This window comes from Furipterus horrens, unplaced genomic scaffold, assembly GCF_987537825.1.
Source record: "Furipterus horrens unplaced genomic scaffold, mFurHor1.1.pri manual_scaffold_5, whole genome shotgun sequence".
Taxonomy (NCBI): Eukaryota; Metazoa; Chordata; class Mammalia; order Chiroptera; family Furipteridae; genus Furipterus; species Furipterus horrens.
Genome location: NW_028327175.1, coordinates 198,500,433 through 198,511,981, shown reverse-complemented (window position 1 = coordinate 198,511,981; position 11,549 = coordinate 198,500,433).

The window sequence follows — 11,549 nt, the reverse complement described above, 5'->3', positions numbered from 1 at the left end:
AATAATTTAGCTCTAAGTGAGGAAGAACAAGAAGGGGAGAGAAGCCGGTGAGGGAGCCTGGAGGGAGGAATAGCTTGAAGACTGTAGAGGCCAAGGGGCTGGGGCCCGGACGGGAGGTTCTGGAATGAGAAGGGGCTTTGGGAAATCACTAACCTCGCCCAACTCGCTGATTTATAACCCATTATCTCTGCCTTTAAATTGCTAACAAAACAAATTAGCCACAGTTTCCCAGGGTTAAAAATGACCTTTATCTTTAGCCCTCGCCTCTGAAAAGAACTATTAGCGTCCCTGCTCCGTGACACCAGGGCGGGGGTCAGCACCAGGACATTGCTGATTGGCATCCTGCCAGGGGAGGGGATGGCCTTGGACCCAGGTGGGTCAGCTTCATTTCTTTAACGTGCAAGTATCAGAGAGCACCTGTATCCGGATTATCTGACGAGCCTATGAGCGTTCCTAAACCTCTCCCAGACCCTTTGATTCTGATGTTACCTAAGATTTGGGGCCACTTGTGACTTTTCTGTTTATTGGGCAAAGTTTTTTCGAAATATTAATAATCTTAGCAGGTTTAGGAACCAAACAGCATGAAGTTTGTTTGGGGTCCTCAGAACACCTGAGTTGGACAGACTGAATCTTGGTATTGATTTTCCTTTCAGATTTCTGTAGAGTCGGAATAACTAACTCCACATTTTATGGCATCTCCAGCAGATGCCAGTTTTGCTGAATAAAAATTTATCATTTCACCTGTTCAACAAGTCACATCAGGTCAATATACTTGATGGTACAGTATGTCTCTTAGGAGTCTGATAGCTAACAAATAGACATGGCAGACGTTGCCTGATAAACTTTGGGGAATCCGGTTACCCATAATAATAAAGTCACTCCTCAGACAGGCATTTTCCCATAATCCAAGCGCTTGATGACCCAAAGGTCAGCAGTTTTGCTGTTTTATAACCTAATGGAGCAATGAAAATTAATCATTCTGGCAGATTATTTTTGTGCTGGAGATTACTGGCATTGTCTGAGCTGTACGGGAATTCTGTAACTGATTAACCACAGTGTAAAGATGGGCACCCTGGGTGCTGTTTCCGTGCTGGGTGCTAGGAGACCACAAAGGAAACCAGCTGATCCGCTCCGTGGGGCAGCCCCCGGGGAGCGGGGCTTCTGGGGTACCATACCTGGGCTTGGGGTTGAAGATAGGAGTTGTTCACGAGGAAGCGAACGGAACACAGTGAATGGCTGGTGTCTTCAAACTGGCCGCGTAAAGGAAGGTCAGCCTTTCGGCGTTAACTCTTCCGAGGCTCAGTGTTGAGTGGCGCTCAAGTCCACCATTACACTCTATTTTCAGAATCACTATTTCAATTATGCTTATTGGATGACCAAGTGTATAAAACAGATAAACGAGAGAGGGCATTGCCATTCCAGCAGAGAGTCTGCAGCAGGGGCCAGCGGGAGGCGGGCAGGGCTCCGGAGGCCGAGGGAATGGGGTTCACGCGCTCCCTCAGCCACTTCGTGACGAGCTCTGTGCCGGGGGGCAGTTTTCTCGACTTCACTTCATCTCTAAAGCGGGCCCATAAAATCGACCTCCTAGCATCGTGGGGTTTTGAGAAAGTGCATGTAACTGCCCGTCCCGATGTCGGTCCTCGTTACATGGAGGCGACAGCCGTGATCTCCGTCACGGTTATTCTCTCCGCTGAGCCTGGAAAACAACGGGTTGTGCCTAATTTTTAGAACTGATGACATAAAATGTACCCTGCCTCCTTATTTATTTTCCAGGAAGGCTACATACAATGTCCGGGTCACCCGGTGGCCAGCTTCCCTTCCGCAGCTGCCTGAGGGCTATTGCCTTGTAAGTGGTAAGTGCTACCTACATTACGGTTGAATTGAGTTGAATTATAAGCTTTGGCAAAGCAATCCTGAGAGAGGGCGGGGTTTTCACCCTTGAGCAGACCATAATGAAATGGCTAAACCTGGAAAAAGTCAACAGAGACTATTATGTTCACCTGTTTACCTGTAGATAAGAAGCACAATGGCTCTCTGACATGTGTGCGCTGGGGCATCGGCGCTCCTGGCACGGGGAGATCTTGGAAGTCTGTCTGGATTTCCTTTTTAAACAACAACAAAAAAAATCAGATTTTGCCGCAAACATCTTTGGGGACTTCTGGTACTAGGCTCTGGGTGCGATTTGAACAGCACAGGGGATGACAGCTAGCGGCTCTTTGTAATCACAGGGCTCTTTGGTCCCCATAGGAAATGGCTAGTGCTACTGACCACGGCGAGAGCAGGTAGAAGGCAGTGGTCAAGCCTGCAGGCCTGAACCCCTCAGACCCAGATCGCGTCCCAGCGCTCCCACTTATTATTTGTGCTAATAGGCTACTCACTGAACTTTCCCAGGCCTCAGTTTCCTCCTCTGCAAAGTGGGTGTGATATCGTGGTGTTCGTACTTGTTTTATGGGCCGTGGGCGGGCAGATGAGACCCACGGCTACGGTACTTGGCACCGGGCGTGGAGCCGAATTAAGCTTACTGTCGCCTGGCCTTCCAGAGCAGGTTGTACCCTCTGTGCGTGCCCACGGCTGTGGAGCCGAAACTCACGGCCCTGCTTCCGGCACTTGGGCCTCTGCTTGTAATGGCTGGTTGGGTGAGAACATGAACCTGAAGCTCAACTCTTCTGCAAACTGGGTGAAAACCATGAGCGCTATACCTAGGGAAATGCACACACACCCTGCATGTTATGTGTTCGTGGGGCCCTCAAGCCCCAAGGCCCATGGGACCGGGTGTGGGAACCCCTGTCTCAAAGGAAGTCAGTATTGAACCAAAGGGAATTTGGAGCACTGACAGGGCACCAAGACTGGGGTTTGGCGGCTGCAAAATGGCGCTGGCAGGGACAACCTCTCGCCAGCCCTTTACTCTTTGAATCGGAGTGTCCAGTGGTGACCCCAGTCTTCTTCCTCAGATCACAAATCCGGCCACAATCAGAACCTGGGTTCTTCTGTGGAGGGGAGCCTCGCTTGGCTGTCTTTCTCAGAGAAAGGTCTGGGTGCTCAGATTAGAATACCCATCATTATGAGAATCGCCTTTATGTCCCTTAACGCAAGTAAGAAGTATTTCTGTTGTCAAGGTCACGTGAGCTCGCCTAGCGAACCCCTCAAGGAAAGGATGAGGCAAATCCTGAACTGGTTACATGGTTATTTCCTGGCACTTGTTAATTACATCCAAAGAAGTGACTTGGGTAACTGAAGTGAACTAGGAGTGGGGAAGGGGGAGAAACGTGGGTTCGGTTCCCCTCTACTTATGTGCTTGTTTTTTTTGTCATCCCTTCTCTAGTCTGGAAGCCCCCAAAGGCCAGGGCTTCTGGTTCCTTGCTCAGTGCAGTGCCTGGAACATAGCAGGTGCGGTAAGAGTTTGTGGGCTCGATGATGAGCCCTGATTCTGCTGTTTCATGGCGGAAACTCTACCATCAACTGTTGGAAGTGCTTCCACGGGCCTGTTTGCAGGGCCTACGATCCATGAAATGATTTTGACCTTTCCATTTTGCTTTAGAAAGATGTATTGAGAGAAAACCCGTAAGTTCATACAGAGCATCAAGCCGTCCAGTTACATGATCCCCAAAGTCCTTATACACTAACAAGACTGATGTGGTTAATGCTGATTAAAACAGATCCTTATGGCTACACGGTCAGCCTTGTCTCCAGTAGCGTTTGCTGAATCCATGACCATTTGTTGGTGATGTCTTGGCCAAGAGTACAACATCTAACTACAAAATTGTTTTTATAAGCTTCTTGGTCATTTTTTGTTGAAAACATTAATAGTTGTTTCTATTACGAATATATATTTTTATATGTGCAAGAGATTCAAACATAATGCCAAGGTCTGTCCAGTCAAATGGGAAGTCCCATCCTAGGTTTATATTGTCCCTTTCCCAGGTGACTGCTCTTCCTATCTTGCTGTTCAGTGATTCAGACCTTTATGGGTGTGAGGACTCACTGATACGGCTGATAATCGGGAGATGACCCACTTGGCAGTGCAGCAGCCGGTGTGAAATGGTCGGGATCTCACGGTGAGAAAAGAACCCTTGTCCGTCCCCCTGCCCGCTGTCTGCTCCGTCAGGACATTTCAGTCTGGTGCTAAGTTCCACGGATCACCCTTTTAACGAGGAGAGAGCCTCGCTCATGCTCTGATCCGTAATAACCCAATCGAGCTTTTGAAAGGGAAGTGTGTTGTTATGAGCACGTACCCCGCCTCCAGGAGCTCACGGGTTAGCTCAGTGTATATGAAACGGCACGTTAGTGGGCAGACATTTCCTCGTGCTCCACCAAAGGCGGTGGATGGAGGTGGGTCTTGGGGGGGCAGACAAGGCTGCAGAGGGAGAGCCGGGCTGGTGTAAGGAAATGAGAACAGTTGAAGAGGGTAAGGCCAGGAGAAGAGCGCTTTTGCACTCGTAGGTGCCTTGGATGGAGGCCCTCCACCGGGAAGTCTGTCCTGTAGACAATGGGCATTGAAGCCTCCTAGAATGTTCCTCTGATGGCAGCTAGAAACAGGTCCAAAGGCTAAAGCATTGATTTGAAGCCCAAAGAAGACAAAGCAAAGAGGCAGGTATCACAGGCCGCTAGATCCACAAGAAATTGCCATGGAGACGCACTGAGCTCCCTTCTGCGCCCTCAACAGCACCGCCCCACCTCCACCCGGGGCTCACGCGAGGCCCACCGCCTGGCTCCTGCGTGCTGCTGAAGCCCCATCGCTCACGCTTGCCTCTGCCGCGTAGGCTTCACCCGCAGCTCTCGGGTGTGCCTGCGCTTCCACGCGTGCAACTTAACAGCCCTGCATGTGCTCACGCCCCTGCCCCAAGGGTCCTCCCCACCGCCATCCCCACCCTGCCCTCGTCCTACCTACTCTCCCCCGTGACTTAGCTCGAGCGTCACCTTTGTGACCCATGCTCTTGCTCTGTGCCACTCCCTCCACCACGGGGCCTCTCCCGGCACCCAGAGTGCCTCCTTGGCTGCCTTGTCGCAGAGTAGGGTCATGGCGCGCGCTGTGGGTCTCCCTACTGCATCTTAGGCTCTTCAAGGGCAGGACTTCATTCTGCTCAGTTTGAATCCCAATGCCTAACCCAGGACCTGACACGGAGCATACAGATTAACTATTCTTTTTCTTTTTTTCTTTTTTTTCATGAAGAAACTGACTGAAGCTAAAGCAAAATGTTATGAAGGAAAACTCCCAGGGTGTGCAGACAGTAAGACCCTAGAACCATGGTTCTCAAGCATTATGGACTTTTCTCAAAGGGGGTTAGGAGAATTGGATGAACACTTCCGATACATTTTTGCTACATTGAAAGATATATGTCATTATGGAGCTGCCGACCCGAGGCTCAATGAACTAAACAGGGCATTTGAAGTGAGGTGGCTTTTCCCCTCCTCTTACTCCAAGGAAGAGTTAACAGGTTTCGCATAAAATTGAGTCACAAACAGATGTGGATGTGAGTGTGTAAGAAACTACAGTCAGGGCAATAAAACTCCTGATCAAACAGAGATGTGGGGTAGAAGGCAGTTACGTGAATATCACATGGACTGTGGAGGCTTTTATAGACAGCACAAGAATTCTGTCGTAAACTTTAGCGTTGTTTGGAGTCTTTTCATTCTTCAAGTTCCTGCCAGAGTTCTAGATGGGGACCGCTGTCCAAGGAGGAGTTCCTGAGTGGTGACGAGGTCACCAGGCTGTGATCGGCCGGCAGCATGTCTTAGGACAGACACCGTGGGAAATACTAGCAGCTTTCCTGTTCCCGAAACTTGATGCCATTTTTAAAAAACCATTTCTACCCTGGCCGGGTAGCTCAGTTGGTTAGAGCATCGTCCTGATAGGCCAAGGTCGTGGGTTCCATCCCTGGTCAGGGCACATACATGACTCAACCCATGTCTGCATCACTTAAGTGGAACAGCAAACCTCTGTCTCTGTCTCTGTCTGTCTGTCTCTCTCCCCTCCTTTCTTCCTCTGTCTCTATAAAATCAACCAATAAAAAATTTTAAAAACCCATTCACATGACGAAAAGTCGAGGACTGCCTTGCTCCTGTTTTTATGAGATTATCAGGCTTCATAAGGGTGTAGTTTATCCCAGGTTATTTGATCATTTCTCAGTCCTGCTTTTCACGGGTAAAGGATTTTCAGGCTAAGAGAAAAGACAGTGGTGACCACGGCCTTTTCTGATTCCCCCGAAATTGCAGTAGTGATTGGAGTTTTATCGGGGTTGGGGGACTGAACAGCTCCCTTTCATATGCAAGGCTTCTGCATTCTTAACAATTGAGGCCTGCTTGATCTGTGCCTGAGGGAGATGTGCCAAAATCCCTCATGGCTGCGGTTTTATTCATTTCTCCTTACAACTATAGCCGATTCTGCTTAACTCGTTTCAATATTATTTTGGTATTACAGCTGTAACCAAATTTTGGTGGAGTGTTCACGTTACTACTATGAAGCATTTTTCTTCATCCCTGTTAATGATTTTTAGCATAAATTATGTTACTCTATTTTAATGTCACCATACAGATTTTGATCTAGTACTTAACATGACTTTTATAGATAGGGCATAGCTTGATTTTTTAAAAATACAAATGGATAGTCTGTTTCTTTGACAGAGCGAGCATTACTATCCTTACATTTATGGTGATTTCTTATATATTTGAACTGATTTTAAACGTCTTCTTTTATGTTGTGCGCTCACCATCCTCTTTGGTCGCATTTTTTTCTTTTCCCTTCCTGCCTTCATTCCTCTCTGATGACGCTTTTCCTGTGTTTCCGTTTCCCTCCTTTGTTGGCATGAAAGCTAGAAATGGTACACTTCTTATTTTAATTCTCACCTTTCCATTTCTAAACTTTATACTTAAGTTTCACTTTTTCTAGAAACATATAAAGGTATTTAGTATCTTAGCGGGACAGATGCCAGCGGGACTGGCATCTGGATAACCTCTGTTCAGGGCACTCATTTTGCGTGAACCCGTCTTCAGGCAGTAACCTTACCCACAGTTCACTGCGCCTACACAGACGACAGATAGTTTGTGGTGAGCGTCTATTGTTCTGAGTATTTTGTCTTCACTTGTTTTGACAATAGCTTTCTGTTTGCTTCTGGAAACTGCTTCATCCTTTTGAGTGGGGTTGTCATGTTCTTAGAGGCCCCAGCAGCTGGCCTTAGCTGACTTTTCTGTGAGAACCTTAAAAAGGAACTTTCTGAATTGTAATCATTATCTTTCAAGTAACAGTGACATTAGCAGTGACAAGGCACGGGAGGTTGGACCTTGGTTTAGCAGCTTCAGTCCTTTATTTCGTCTGAGAAAGGATTCAGAGCCAAGGAATTCAAATACAAAGGCAAGTTTCTTTAGAAAAGGCCACAGGGGTGCAAGGAGCCCACAGAGGCAAAAGGGGGGCCCTTGGAGATTAGGAGAAAGATAGGAAAAGAAAATGCACCTGGGGGGAAAGACACGGGGACGGCACAGGTGAGCTCCACAGAGACCGAGCCACTGGGTCCCTCGTTTTAAGGTTTCAGGGGAGAATTCCAATAGACGATGCATCGGCTTTCCAGGTGTGTCTTTTCAGGGTGGGGAGTGATCTCCACGGACTGGTCAGCGCCAGGCTAGGGGGTCATCAGCCATCACACCTGGTCCCGATGTCCGCCATGGCGTCCCCTGTCTGTCGTTGCTGCTTTTCTGGGCCTGGAGCGGAAACGCAGCTGAGGCCCGGATGTCATCTCTAGTTTGACCAAAACTCTGTCTCTGGGGTCGACAGAGCCGAGGCTTTGCTCCTAAGATTGTTTAATGCTGGTCAGAACCTCATTGTCTCCAGGGCTTAATGCTTAAGGGAGTGGTCCTGCCAGGCTTGTATGGGCATCCATGAGGCTGTTCTCTGGCTGGCTTGTTCCTCCTCTCGGGGGTCTCCCACAGGACCGGGGACAGGACAGGAAGGAAGGGTCACCTGGGGGCGAGGCCCTACGATACTTGTTTTTCTAGCCCGGCCCACTGCTGGGTGTCAGGACTTTCTGCCCTGGCGACCTCCTGCATCTGGCCTGTCGTTCCTACTCTGCTCACGTCTGTCCACTGTCCGCTCTATCAGTGGGACTGGGCGTGGTCAAGAAAAGTACACATGCACACAGAAAGGCCGCCACATGGAGAAAGACCGAGGAAGAAACTTTGGGACAGAAAGATAAAGCCAGGGTGAGACCAGAGAAAAGTTTATGAAATCAGGAAGGGCTCCAATGAGAAAACAGGGTTATTCTTTGCAGTCCACGGTCGAGGTCTGTGGAGAACAAGGAAATCAGCCACGAGCTGTGTTAGGTGATGGGAGGTCAGTTCACATGACACGTGAACCCGAGAGATGACCCTGTCTAAAACATAATTTTGAAAATAAATTTTGAAAAAGTACCGAACGACAGGCCCGACTGAGGATCTGGCTTCCCTGAACCTCCTGTCCTTCCCCGTGTGTGTTTGCACGTGTGCACAGGCACATGTGTTTATTTCGGGCAGAGGGGGCACCCCAGCCAGGGCAGAGGTGGAGAAGCGAGAGCCCGGGCCGGTGCAGCCCCTTCCGACTCCTGCCGTCTCGGGGAAGACGGAGGGAGCATCAGCCCAGCAGTGCAGCAGAGGGAGGCGGGCGTGTCTCTTTCCTGGCTTTGGGCAGCAGCGAACAACTCAGACTCTCATTCCCCGTGAGAGAGGGTGACTAACAGTAGTGGAACCTCGTTTTTTGAATGTCTTTCAAGACGTGTAGATTTCACCATCCGGGGGTGGTTCAGAGACCCATTCTAACCTGAAGACTGCGGGGTGGGTGAGCTGGCTTCTTGGCAAGTCCCTTCCTGCCCCCCGATCCCCGGATATTACACATACGTTGTTCTGTGATGAACACAGCGCAGCCAGCCGGCCCAAACGCCCTAACAGAGGGCACCTAAGGGCACACCCTGAACCTACGAGCGTTAACTCACAAGCTCATGATGACAGGTGACTGCAACACTCAGGACATGTCCTGAGGCAAAGAAAAACAGAGTGGGAGCCACCGAGGAGCCGTGAAAGGGAACAGAGGGACTCCTGCCCCAGGGACGTGCCAGCAGCAGGGTCCTCAGGAAGGAGACAGGCGGGCGGCCATGGCAGAGGCACCTCTCAGGCCTGGCAGTCGGGCCAGGGAGGCGCCACCCAGGGCTCTTCGGCAGGACCAGGTCTGATTTCTGAGACCGGGCTGCCCCGGCCCGGGGTGAGCTGGTGAGAGGCCCTGCAGTGGGCAAAGGGGCGGGAGGCCGGGAGACCTGCTGCTCTGGCCCCAGAGAGCAGCCGGAAAGCGGGAGGGAGGCTGGCCACCGGGAAGGGGCTGGAAGAGGTCAAGTCCCCACAGTGCGGAAAGGCAGGCCGTGGGCACTGGCTCGGCGAGGGGACAGCTGAGGTGACGGGGGCACTTGGGCAATCTCTGTTGGCAGCACGAGCAGGAAGCTTCCCCTTGCGTCCTCGGTGACCTCTGCCACAGTCACTGCCACACAAAGAACGTTGAGATAATTTGTCCCTTGTACCTGGGCTTCTGGGCTGCCAGCGGGGTGGGGTGGGGGGGAGGGTGGTAGACACTCATTAATAGAGAGTTTGCTCAGTCCTTCTTCTGGAACACGATGTTCCCCTTCCTGCAGTGGCCTGTGCGCCCCGACTTCCCCATCACCCTGTCTTCCAGGGACCCGGCAGGAGGACGGGCAGCCCCTCTGCCCCCTTCCCGGCAGAGGGACCAGCGGGAGGCAGGGGGCTCCCGACCCACTTCTTTGAACTTGGGCTGGTAGTGGGACCTCCCGGAAGCCCTGCTTCCTCACCTGTGAAATGGGGGGACGAGCAGACTGGAGGGTGTGAATGTTCACTGAGGTCCTTGCTAGCTCTGGGGTCTCATGACTTACGGGACCCGTAACGCAGGGGCGACACCTCCATGCAGGGGACCCGTGCCTTCCTGTGGGCCTGCGACAGGGAGCGCCTGCCCCTCCATTTTAGCCCAACCAATTCGCCTCTTTTGTTTCATTTCCCAGCCCAAACAGAAAGGAAAGTTAAACTAAACCAGAAAATTAAAGAAAACTAAGCTACATGTGTGAGCAACCGAATGCTTAAGAAGCCTGCTTTACCCCCAAATCACTAGGCAGTGATTTTGCAACATACAGGAGGAGTCCTGATGGATTCCTTTAAATGGCCCGTTCCCCCTAGTTCCTGGACAGACAGGGTCCCAGTCACATAAGGTTACTCATGAAATTTTAAGAGCAGTTGTGTTGTGCAAGGAAAAACCGTATAATGTAGACCCTTGCTGGGGCCATGTCCTTCGGGAAGAGGTAGGAACGTGGGAAGGATGGGAAGCCATGCGTTTCATTATTTTGTAAATTATATAAAAGTTGTGTTTGTCCTTTGTCTTTGTCCCTTCAAAATGTAGTCCCCGGGGATATCTTCCCCTGTGCCAGGAAGAGCGCTTGGGCTGGACCTCATTCAGAAATAGAGTGCCACGGTCCCTTCGTGTCCCAAGCCAGAGCTCTGGGGCTACCTGCTTGGGGGCCAGTGAAGGCGTGGACTCTGAGGTCACCCACGACTGTGCGAGCCAGCTGCCCTGGGCAGGAAGCAGGTCAAGCAAGATCTGTGTCCACAAAGCTACAGCGATGGGTAGGGGGGGACGACCAGGATGGACAGTATCAGCCAACCATGGGGGGTGCGGAGGAGTGAAAGATGAGGGGTGGGGTGAAGGGGGACTTGAGACCACCCACGGAGAGCCTGGGACCGGATGCCATCCTAGGAGGCAGGCGGCCCTCTCAGGAATGGTGGTGTTGACCTTCTCACACTGGTGAGTGAGGGGCTCGCCGCAGGGTTTGATCGGATTAAGAAAAATTAACGTGGAATTTCTTCCATCTGAACACGGTGGGACAGCGCAACACCACTGCACGTGACAAAGATGCAAATGTACTGTCCTCAAACGCATTAATTTGGAAAGTATCTCTTACAAAATAAAATAAAATAAAGGAAAAGGCAGTTTATAAGGCAGTTTATCCTGTTGTGTTTAGCCCTTGTTAATGTTTCCATTATAAAATTGAAAATAACCAGGAAATTACATTTTGAACATTTATTGCAGCAATTTGTTGATAAAACTGTTTTAAATCTAAGCACCAAAAAAAAAAAAAAAAAAAAAGATATCTCATAATGTTAATTATACTTTTTTTTTTTTTTAACTCACTCCGGCTGCCGTTTTGTCAGTACATTAAAGAATTTGCTACAGCGCCTGTGATCAGACACTTACTAGATCTGGGGACGCTACCTCCAGGGGTCTCTTTGACAGCGTCTGTGAGTCCCTGATGAAGCCTTAAACAGGTCTAAGTCTAGGCAAATCCAGGGACAGACTGGCTACTGCTGTTCTTTCATTTTTACCTTTTAAATACACATATTTATACAAACAGACCTCAAAATAATCAGTGATTTCACAAAAGTGATATGTATGGTGGATGATGGCTTGAACCTGTAACTGCCTAGGCGCTGCCAGGTACCATTTCATAAATCTTTCGCTGTTATCGATCTAACTCTTA